Below are 10977 nucleotides of genomic sequence, written 5' to 3' on the forward strand. Positions count from 1 at the left end.
ACTCAGATATTCACCTCCGCGATCAGATCGTAGAAATTTAATCTTCTTGTTACGTTGATTTTCTACTTCACTTTGGAATTTCTTAAACTTCTCGAAAGTTTCGGATTTATGTTTCATGAAATAGATATACCCATATCTACTCAGATCATCTGTGAAGGTTAGAACATAACGATAACCACCACGCGATGCTACACTCATTGGTCCGCACACATCGGTATGTATGATTTCCAATAAGTCAGTAGCTCGCTCCATCATACCAGAAAATGGAGTCTTAGTCATTTTTCCCATTAGACATGCTTCGCATCTATCAAGTGACTCAAAGTCAAGTGATTCAAGTAATCCATCGGTATGGAGTTTCTTCATGCGTTTCACTCCAATATGACCAAGACGACAGTGCCACATATAAGTAGAATTATCATTCAATTTAATTCGCTGAGCATCAATGTTATGTATATGCGTATCACTACTATCGAGATCTAACAGAAATAAGCCATTCTTTTCAGGTGCTCGACCATAAAAGATATTATTCATAAAAATAGAACAACCAGTATTCTCAGACTTGAATGAATAACCGTCTTGCATTAAACAAGATCCAGATATAATGTTCATGCTCAACGCGGGTACAAAATAACAATTATTTAGGCTTAAAACTAATCCCGAAGGTAGATGTAGAGGAAGTGTGCCAACAGCGATCACATCGACTTTGGATCCGTTTCCAACGCGCATCGTCACTTCATCTTTCAGTAGTCTTCGTTTATTCTTTAGTTCCTGTTTCGAGTTACAAATATGAGCAACCGAACCAGTATAAAATACCTAGGTACTAGTACGAGAACCAGTGAGATAAACATCTATAACATGTATATCAGATATACCTTCTTTCTTCTTCTTGACAAGGCCGCTCTTCTTGAATTTTCCCTTAGACTTGCCCTGTTTCTTGAAACTGGTGGTCTTGTTGACCATCAACACTTGGTGCTCTTTCTTGATCTCAATCTCAGCAGCTTTTAGCATGCCAAAGAGTTCAGGTAACTCTTTGTTCATGTTCTGCATATTGTAGTTCATCACAAAGTTCTTGTAACTTGGTGGCAGTGATTGAAGGACACGATTAATCCCCAGTCTGTTAGGAATCACTATTCCCAAGTCACTGAGTTTCTTCGCATGCCCGGTCATGGCGAGCATGTGCTCACTAACGGAGCTGCCTTCTTCCATCATGCAGTTGAAGAAGTGTTTCGATGCTTCATAGCATTCCACGGCCGCATGAGTTTCAAATATAGCTTTCAGCATCGACCAACTCATGTGGATCGTGGTGCTCAAAACGTTTTTGAAGATCGGCTTCCAGACTGCATAGGATGGCACACTGAACTTGAGAGTACCGAGCTTTCCGAGTCGCGTAAACATTCTTTACTTCATCGGTTTCAGTTTCTGCAGGAGGGTCACCTAGCGGTGCATTAAGCACAAATTGCAGATTTCCGCCAGAGAGGAAGATCCTCACATGACGGAACCAGTCGGTGAAATTGCTACCGTTGCTCTTAAGCTTTTCTTTCTCTAGGAACTGGTTAAAATTGATTGGGGACGCCATCTCTACAACATATATTTGCAATAGTTTAGACTAAGTTTATGACAAATTGAGTTAAAATTTTAATTCAACATAATTAAAAATCTAGGTGAACTCCCACTCAAAACAATATCCCTCGCATTGTCTTAGTGATCACACGAACCAAATCCACCACACCTAAGTCCGATCATCACGAGACAAGGTGTAATTTCAAGGGATTTCTATTTTCGTGCCCTCGGGTCCTTAGTTGTACTCAGTTTTCCCCAGCTCCTTAGTTTTTCCTCAGTTTTCCCCAAGCCCTTGTCTGAACCCGCAGAAGGAGCTCGGACGGAAGGAATCCGTTAAGTTGACCGTTCCGTGCTGACGAGTGGGGTCGTGTCGTTTGTGGGGTCGCGTCGTGTGGGACCGCGTCGTGTGGGGCTGGTAGGAAGGGACCGCGTGGGACAGGACGAGACCATGTTTGTGGGGCCGTAGCGTGTGGAGCCTTGTGGGTCCGGGACGGGAGCACGAGTGGTTTCTGTCTCTTTCGCCCAGATTAGTAGTTTTCAATGTACCTTTTTCCTCTCTCTCGCTCGATCTCATTCATATTTGATAGCCCAAATTGGTAGCAAATCTAGAGCAGCTTGTCCTTCTATTTTTTAACGCCATTCATTTCTTTATGCCTTCGTTTTTACCCAATCAGGTAGGAAATCTAGGGCACAAATCCAGAGAGAAAATACAGGATAAGCTGCATACAGCAACCAACATAGCATAGATATATTCAGGACAGATCCAAAAGTAGTACCGATAGATCCAACATAAGCTACATTTTACATGAATTTAAGCTGCTCTACAGATAGAGCAGTCACATACAGAGAGTGCAGTAGGCACGTTCAACGCCTCCAGGTAGCGCGTGTGACTCGCTTGGAGGTTGCGCAGGTGAATCCCAAGTGCTTTGTGTTTGGCCATATACGCATGCACGTTCACGGTCCTTCCAACTCTAGCGCCACATCTGCCAATGGATTCAGCATGGTTCACCAGGGAGTTGAAGTCGGTGGCGCGGAGCTTCCTGTTGCAGAAGGGGCACTTGTAAATGCCTCGAGCAAAGGGGCCATCGTAATGGCCGGACTGCAGCCTCCTGAGGACGTGACGAGTCTTGGTGTGGAAGGACTCATCGTCGCTGTCGACGTCGCTGCTCTGCACCTGTCACGTAGCACCAAAGATCGTGCAAAAAAAACGGAGTCAATTGCAACGATGATGGAACAGAGAGTGAACAAAAAATCATGCATGATAATATGGGCTCGAAAAAAAGAGGTAGCCTCAGTTACATTGGACACACTTATATCCAGGATTTGAGTCAGCAAACCAAAGATCATGCACAACAAATTTGTACACACCAATTGTTCTTGACCAAACCCTGAATCAATTTATGCCCAAATATTCATCATCATCGGCACAAATCTTAAACAAAAGCAAATCACAAACACTAATAACGCAAGATCTAACACAAAAGGATCGAACTAGGAACAGACGAACAGTAATAACGCAAGATCTAACACAAAAGGATTGAACTAGGAACAGACGAACCGTAATAACGCTAGATCTAACACAAAATGATTGAAATGAGATAAGAACAAGGGAACAAAGGGTTACCTCCGGCTCGTTGTCGACGATGCTGGTGTCGTAGGGGTTCTCCGGCGCGTCGTATTGCACTGGTTCGTACGGGTCCCAAGCGACGGGGGACTGGACGGTGGCGGCGGCCGATGCGCCGGCTGCTACGTTGGAAGCAGCGACAGGGGCCTGGACGGGGGCGGCGGCCGATCCGCCGGCTGCTACGTTGGAAGCAGGGACAGGGGCCTGGACGGGGGCGGCCGATCCGCCGGCTGCTACGTTGGAAGCAGCGACAGGGGCCTGGACGGGGGCGGCGGCCGATGCGCCGGCTGCTACGTTGGAAGCAGCGACAGGGGCCTGGACGGGGGCGGCGGCTGATGTGCTGACAATGGGCATCTCATTCTTCTCCATCGCCGGCGGTTTTCTTCGGGGTTTTTTCTTCGGTTGTGGAGAAGATGATGGGACAGGAGAGGCGGTTGCAGTGAGCCAGTGAGAACGTGCGTCGAGGGAGAGAAAGAGGGGCTCTATAAAGACGAAGGTGGCGTGTACCGCAACACGCGTCCGCTATGCACGGCTGCAGCGTGCACCGCTACACGAGTCTAACCCTGGGACGTTTGGTGTACTCAGTTATAACCTCAGGCCTTATACAGAAATTTTATCTGTACTCAGTTTTCCCCTCGAGGACTTAGACCGGCAAGTGCAATATACCCAGTTTTACCCTCAAGTAGCTGGTCAAAAGAGAGTCAACAAATGAGATTAACATAGCTAATTGAGTCATTTCATGCGCAAAAAAATCCAAAAAAATAAAAACATAGTGGCAACTACTCATGGAGTCTTCCTACGCAACCTGCCACCTAGAAAACCTTAACAAACATATATAAATCAAGTTTTACCACAAATTGCCACTTCTCAGAATCACTAGTGTAGCTATGAAGATGATTGGTTTTCCACCCAAACCCCTTTGCAAAACATCTTTCCCAAAACATAGTTTGTCTAAATGATGCCATAATTGTCACACTCATGTATATTTGAATTGCAAATAATTTTATGTAGCCCAATATGAATTATATTGTACAAAACACACATTTTTCATTTTGTAATTCTTTTGTTTGAATCCCTTAGTCTATTTACTATTTATGTGCCCTTGGATTCTTAGTACTACTCAGTTTTGCCCTCAAGTACTGTCACAAATGCTCTGAGAAGCCCAAACTTATCCTGATTGGTTGAGCCGTTGTCACACGGATTGACTCCACGAACCGTTGATCCACTGATCTAACGGGCAGTATACCCCTATCCGTCTCTTCGTGGGAACCTATCTCTCTCTCTCTCTCTTCGTGACCACTGATACGTCTCCAACGTATCTATAATTTCCGATGTTCCATGCTTGTTTTATGACAATACCAACATGTTTTGTTCACACTTTATATCATTTTCATGCATTTTCCGGAACTAACCTATTAACAAGATGCCACAGTGCCAGTTCCTGTTTTCTGCTGTTTTTGGTTCCAGAAAGGCTGTTCGGGCAATATTCTCGGAATTGGACGAAATCAACGCCAAACCTCCTATTTTTCCCGGAAGCATCCAGAACACCGAAGAAGAGTCGGAGAGGGGCCAGGGGGCCACCACACCACATGGCGGCGCGGGCCAGGCCTAGGCCGCGCCGGCCTAGGGTGTGGCGCCCCCAGGTGCCCCCCTGCGCCGCCTCTTCGCCTATAAAAGCCCTTTCGACCTAAAAACGCAGTACCAATTGACGAAACTCCAGAAAGACTCCAGGGGCGCCGCCACCGTCGCGAAACTCCAATTCGGGGGACAGAACTCTCTGTTCCGGCACCCTGCCGGACGGGGAATTGCCCCCGGAGCCATCTCCACCGCCGTCTTCACCGCCATCTTCACCGCCATCGCTGCTGCTATGATGAGGAGGGAGTAATCCACCTCCGAGGCTGAGGGCTCCGCTGTAGCTATGTGGTTCATCTCTCTCCCATGTACCTCAATACAATAATCTCATGAGCTGCTTTACATGATTGAGATTCATATGAGTTTGTATCACAATTCATCTATGTGCTACTCTAGCAATGTTATTAAAGTAGTTCTATTCCTCCTGCACGTGTGTAAAGGTGACAGTGTGTGCACCGTGTTAGTACTTGGTTTATGCTATGATCATGATCTCTTGTAGATTGCGAAGTTAACTATTGCTATGATAATATTGATGTGATCTATTCCTCCTACATATGCATGAAGGTGACAGTGTGCATGCTATGTTAGTACTTGGTTTAGTCTGTTGATCTATCTTACACTATAAGGTTACTAAAACATGAGCATTATTGTGGAGCTTGTTAACTCCGGCATTGAGGGTTCGTGTAATCCTACGCAATGTGTTCATCATCCAACAAAAGTGTAGAGTATGCATTTATCTATTCCGCTATGTGATCAATGTTGAGAGTGTCCACTAGTGAAAGTGTAATCCCTAGGCCTTGTTCCTAAATACTGCTATCGCTGCTTGTTTACTGTTTTACTGTGTTACTACTGCTGCAATACCACCACCATCAACTACACGCCCGCAAGCTATTTTCTGGCACCGTTGCTACTGCTCATACTTATTCATACCACCTGTATTTCACTATCTCTTCGCCGAACTAGTGCACCTATTAGGTGTGTTGGGGACACAAGAGACTTCTTGCTTTGTGGTTGCAGGGTTGCATGAGAGGGATATCTTTGACCTCTTCCTCCCTGAGTTCGATAAACCTTGGGTGATCCACTTAAGGAAAAACTTGCTGCTGTTCTACAAACCTCTGCTCTTGGAGGCCCAACACTGTCTACAGGAAAGGAGCGGGAACGTAGACATCAAGCACTTTTCTGGCGCCGTTGCCGGGGAGGAAAGGTAAAAGGTACTCACACTCCGGACCTCGGCTACCAAGCTATTTTCCGCCATTGTAAGTACTCGAAGCTATTTCCTTTAGATCCTGCAATTGCAACTTTTTGTTTCTTGTTTACACTAGTTAGGCATAATGGAAAACAACAAAAAAATTGGTGAGCTTTTTAGTCTTTTTCCTGATTTAGAATTGTTTGATGCGAAAATTAAAAAACCTATGGAACCTTATTTGCATGATAGTAGTGATGTTATTAGCATGAATGCAATTACTGCTAATACTATGGAAAAGTCTAAGCTTGGGGAAGCTAGTTTATATAAAGATAATCTGTTTTTCTCCTCAGCTTTGGAAGAAATATTTTGCTCGATAATGCTTTATCTCCCATATGCGATGATTCTAATGATGCTTCTGATATTTTAATTCCACCTGCTGAAAGTATTCCGTATAAAATACCTATGAAAATTATTGAACGTGTTATGGACAACCACTATAAAGGGGATGGAACTGTCCATCCTAGAGATCATTTACTGTTTTTGCACGAATTATGCGGGTTATTCAAGTGTGCAGGTATCTCTATGGATGAAGTGAGGAAGAAGCTATTCTCTGTTTCTCTTTCTGGTAAAGCGGCGCATTGGTATAAATTGTTGGAGAATAGACATTCTCTTGGTTGGGAGGAAATTGCATCTCTCTTTTATTCTAAATTTTATCCTCCTCATGAAGTGCATATTGATAGGAATTATATTTATAACTTTTATCCTCGTGATGGAGAGAGTATTTCTCAAGCGTGGGGGAGACTGAAGTCACTAATGCTCAAATGTCCCATTCATGAGCTCCCCCGTAATGTTATTGTTAACAATTTTTATGCGAGGCTTTCAGGACAACACAAGGACTATCTGGACGCGTGTTCGGAGGGATCTTTCACAAGCAAGGAGGTTGAAGCTAGGTGGGATCTTCTTGATCGGATTGAGGACAACGCTGAAGGATGGGAGAACGACAAAGGTAAAGAGTCAGGTATAAATTATGATTATGAATGCATTGAAGCCTTTATGGATACCGATAAATTTCGAAATATGAGTGCTACTTATGGTCTTGACTCTCAAGTTGCTGCAAATCTTTATAAATCCTTTGCTTCTCATTTTGAATTGCCTAAGAAGAATTTTGATAAGTATCATGAACCTTTTAAAGAGGCTTGCATGAAGAATGAAATTGTTGTTAATTATTGCAATAAGCATGCTCAAACTCCTAAGAATGCTATTTCTTATAAGCATGTTAATTTTTGTGGAATGCATAGACCCTGTGGAATTAATCAAGTCAAAGATGAATATTGCATCCATCATATTAATGAAAAAACTAGAAAGTGGCTTAGGGCTCTAGATGATCTTGGTAAAAAAGTTTGTGCCCTCTATCCTTTTATTTGTGAAGTTTGCCATGAAGTGGGTCATTTTAATTTTCAATGCTCCTCCAATGATAACTTGAACCCAATGAGTGCTGCAAACTTGTATTGTGATGATGAAATTACTCCTAATCAGCATGATGAACTCACTTTATTTTTGGGGTGTGAAGAATTGTCGAGAAAAATCTCTTTGTTACATATGAGTGATCTTGATATTGATGATGTCCTGCATGGGTGTTTTTCTTATTGCATTGATAATAGCCATACAAATACTTACATACAAAATATTTTAGAAGATGACACCTTGCCAAAATATGATAGGACCGCTGTGTGTTTTCAACTAATTAATGAAAAGGAGGGATCCTCCCAAGTTTCTTCTATTGTTTCTGAAAGTAAATCAGGTTATGCGGACAAGCTACCCTTCAAGCCTCTTCCTCCTAAAGAAGGAAATGAGGAGAAGGAAGAGAAGAAGAAGAAGAAGGGAACGAAGAAGAAGAAAAAGGAGAATAAAAAGAAAGAGGTAACGGCGTATCCCCGCGTGAATGAGATAACGCTAGGTAACCGTAAGTATGTTGCTCCTAATGATTATTGTGATAATGAATCTGAATACGATGATCTTCCTATGCCCTTTACATACATTAGCAATCATGATTTGAATGAACACACTACTTTTGATATTGCAAATCTCTGGAAACTAATTCTGAAAATGATGATAATAATTGCCATAGTGTCAAGTGCTATCCATGCTTCCTCCCATAATAATATAGAAAGCTGTAAGCTTGGGGAAGAGGTGTTTGAAAATCCTTTTGCTACTGATCATTATGTGTTTGATACATCTCCTTCTAATAACAATGATGGTATGGTCATAGATAAACCGACTGTGAAAGATAACTATTCTATTTCTTATGATGACACTGTGCCTCCGATCTTTGATGATTATTATAAAGAATGCTATGATATAGGTTATAATTATCCTTATGAAACTTGTCATAGTCATGATTGGATTACCAAAAACAATTCTTTTAATATGCAACTTGTTTACCATGTTCAAATTCTTGATAATAATCTTGCTCCAATTACTATTAATGAGAATAACTCTTCTTATGCCAAAATTAATGATACTTCTATGCATATGAACCATGATAAGAATGTTTTAAGTGATGGGTATATTGTGGATTTCATCAATGATGCTACTGAAAGTTATTATGAGAGAGGAAAATATGGTTGCAAAAATTTTCATGTTACTAAAACACCTCTCTATGTGCTGAAATTTTTCAAGCTACACTTGTTTTATCTTCCTATGCTTGTTACTTTGCTCTTCATGAACTTGTTTATTTACAAGATTCCTATTCATAGGAAGCATGTTAGACTTAAATTTGTTTTGAATTTGCCTCTTGAAGCTCTCTTTTGCTTCAAATACTATTTCCCGCGAATGGATTATTAAAACTACTGAGCCCATCTTAATGGCTATAAAGAAAGAACTTCTTGGGAGATAACCCATGTGTTATTTTGCTACAGTACTTTGTTTTATATTTGTGTCTTGGAAGTTGTTTACTACTGTAGCAACCTCTCCTTATCTTAGTTTTGTGTTTTGTTGTGCCAAGTTAAGCCGTTGATAGAAAAGTAAGTACTAGATTTGGATTACTGCGCAGTTCCAGATTTCTTTGCTGTCACGAATCTGGGTCCACCTCCCTGTAGGTAGCTCAGAAAATTAAGCCAATTTACGTGCATGATCCTCAGATATGTATGCAACTTTCATTCAATTTGAGCATTTTCATTTGAGCAAGTCTGGTGCCATTTTAAAATTCGTAAATACGAACTGTTCTGTTTTGACAGATTCTGCCTTTTATTTCGCATTGCCTCTTTTGCTATGTTGGATGAATTTCTTTGATCCACTAATGTCCAGTAGCATTATGCAATGTCCAGAAGTGTTAAGAATGATTGTGTCACCTCTGAATATGTTAATTTTTATTGTGCACTAACCCTCTAATGAGTTGTTTCGAGTTTGGTGTGGAGGAAGTTTTCAAGGGTCAAGAAAGGAGGATGATATACTATGATCAAGAAGAGTGAAAGCTCTAAGCTTGGGGATGCCCCGGTGGTTCATCCCTGCATATTTCAAGAAGACTCAAGCGTCTAAGCTTGGGGATGCCCAAGGCATCCCCTTCTTCATCGACAAATTATCAGGTTCCTTCTCTTGAAACTATATTTTTATTCGGTCACATCTTATGTGCTTTACTTGGAGCGTCTGTATGCTTTTGTTTTTGTTTGTGTTTGAATAAATGCTTGTGTGGGAGAGAGACACGCTCCGCTGGTTCGTATGAACACATGTGTTCTTAGCTCATAATATTCATGGCGAAGGTTGAAACTGCTTCGTTAAATTATTATATGGTTGGAATTGGAAAATGCTACATGTAGAAATTGGTGTGATGTCTTGAATAATGTGATACTTGGCAATTGTTGTGCTCTTGTTTAAGCTCTTGCATCATATACCTTGCACCCATTAGTGAGGAAATACATAGAGCTTGTTAAAATTTGGGTTTGCATGAGTGGTTTCTCTAGAGTCTAGATATTTTCTAGTAAGATGTTTGAACAACAAGGAAGACGATGTATAGTTTTATAATGCTTGTAATATGTCTTTTATGTGAGTTTTGCTGTACTAGTTCGTGCTTGTGTTTGCTTCAAACAACCTTGCTAGCCTAAACCTTGTATCGAGAGGGAATACTTCTCATGCATCCAAATCCTTGAGCCAAACAACACTATGCCATTTGTGTCCACCATACCTACCTACTACATGGTATTTTCCGCCATTCCAAAGTAAATTGCTTGAGTGCTACCTTTAAAATTCCATCATTCACCTTTGCAATATATAGCTCATGGGACAAATAGCTTAAAAACTATTGTGGTATTGAATATGTAATTATGCACTTTATCTCTTATTAAGTTGCTTGTTGTGCGATAACCATGTTCACTGGGGACGCCATCAACTATTCATTGTTGAATTTCATGTGAGTTGCTATGCATGTCCGTCTTGTCCGAAGTAAGAGAGATCTACCACCCTATGGTTAAGCATGCATATTGTTAGAGAAGAACATTGGGCCGCTAACTAAAGCCATGATCCATGGTGGAAGTTTCAGTTTTGGACATATATCCTCAATCTCATATGAGAAAATTATTAATTGATGTTACATGCTTATGCATAAAAGAGGAGTCCATTATCTGTTGTCTATGTTGTCCCGGTATGGATGTCTAAGTTGAGAATAATCAATAGCGAGAAATCCAATGCGAGCTTTCTCCTTAGACCTTTGTACAGGCGGCATAGAGGTACCCCTTTGTGACACTTGGTTAAAACATGTGCATTGTGATGATTCGGTAGTCCAAGCTAATTAGGACAAGGTGCGGGCACTATTAGTATACTATGCATGAGGCTTGCAACTTGTAAGATATAATTTACATGATACATATGCTTTATTACTACCGTTGACAAAATTGTTTCATGTTTTCAAAATAAAAGCTCTAGCACAAATATAGCAATCGATGCTTTCCTCTTTGAAGGACCATTCTTTTACTTTTATTGT

This window comes from Lolium perenne, chromosome 3 (genome assembly GCF_019359855.2).
Source record: "Lolium perenne isolate Kyuss_39 chromosome 3, Kyuss_2.0, whole genome shotgun sequence".
Taxonomy (NCBI): domain Eukaryota; kingdom Viridiplantae; phylum Streptophyta; class Magnoliopsida; order Poales; family Poaceae; genus Lolium; species Lolium perenne.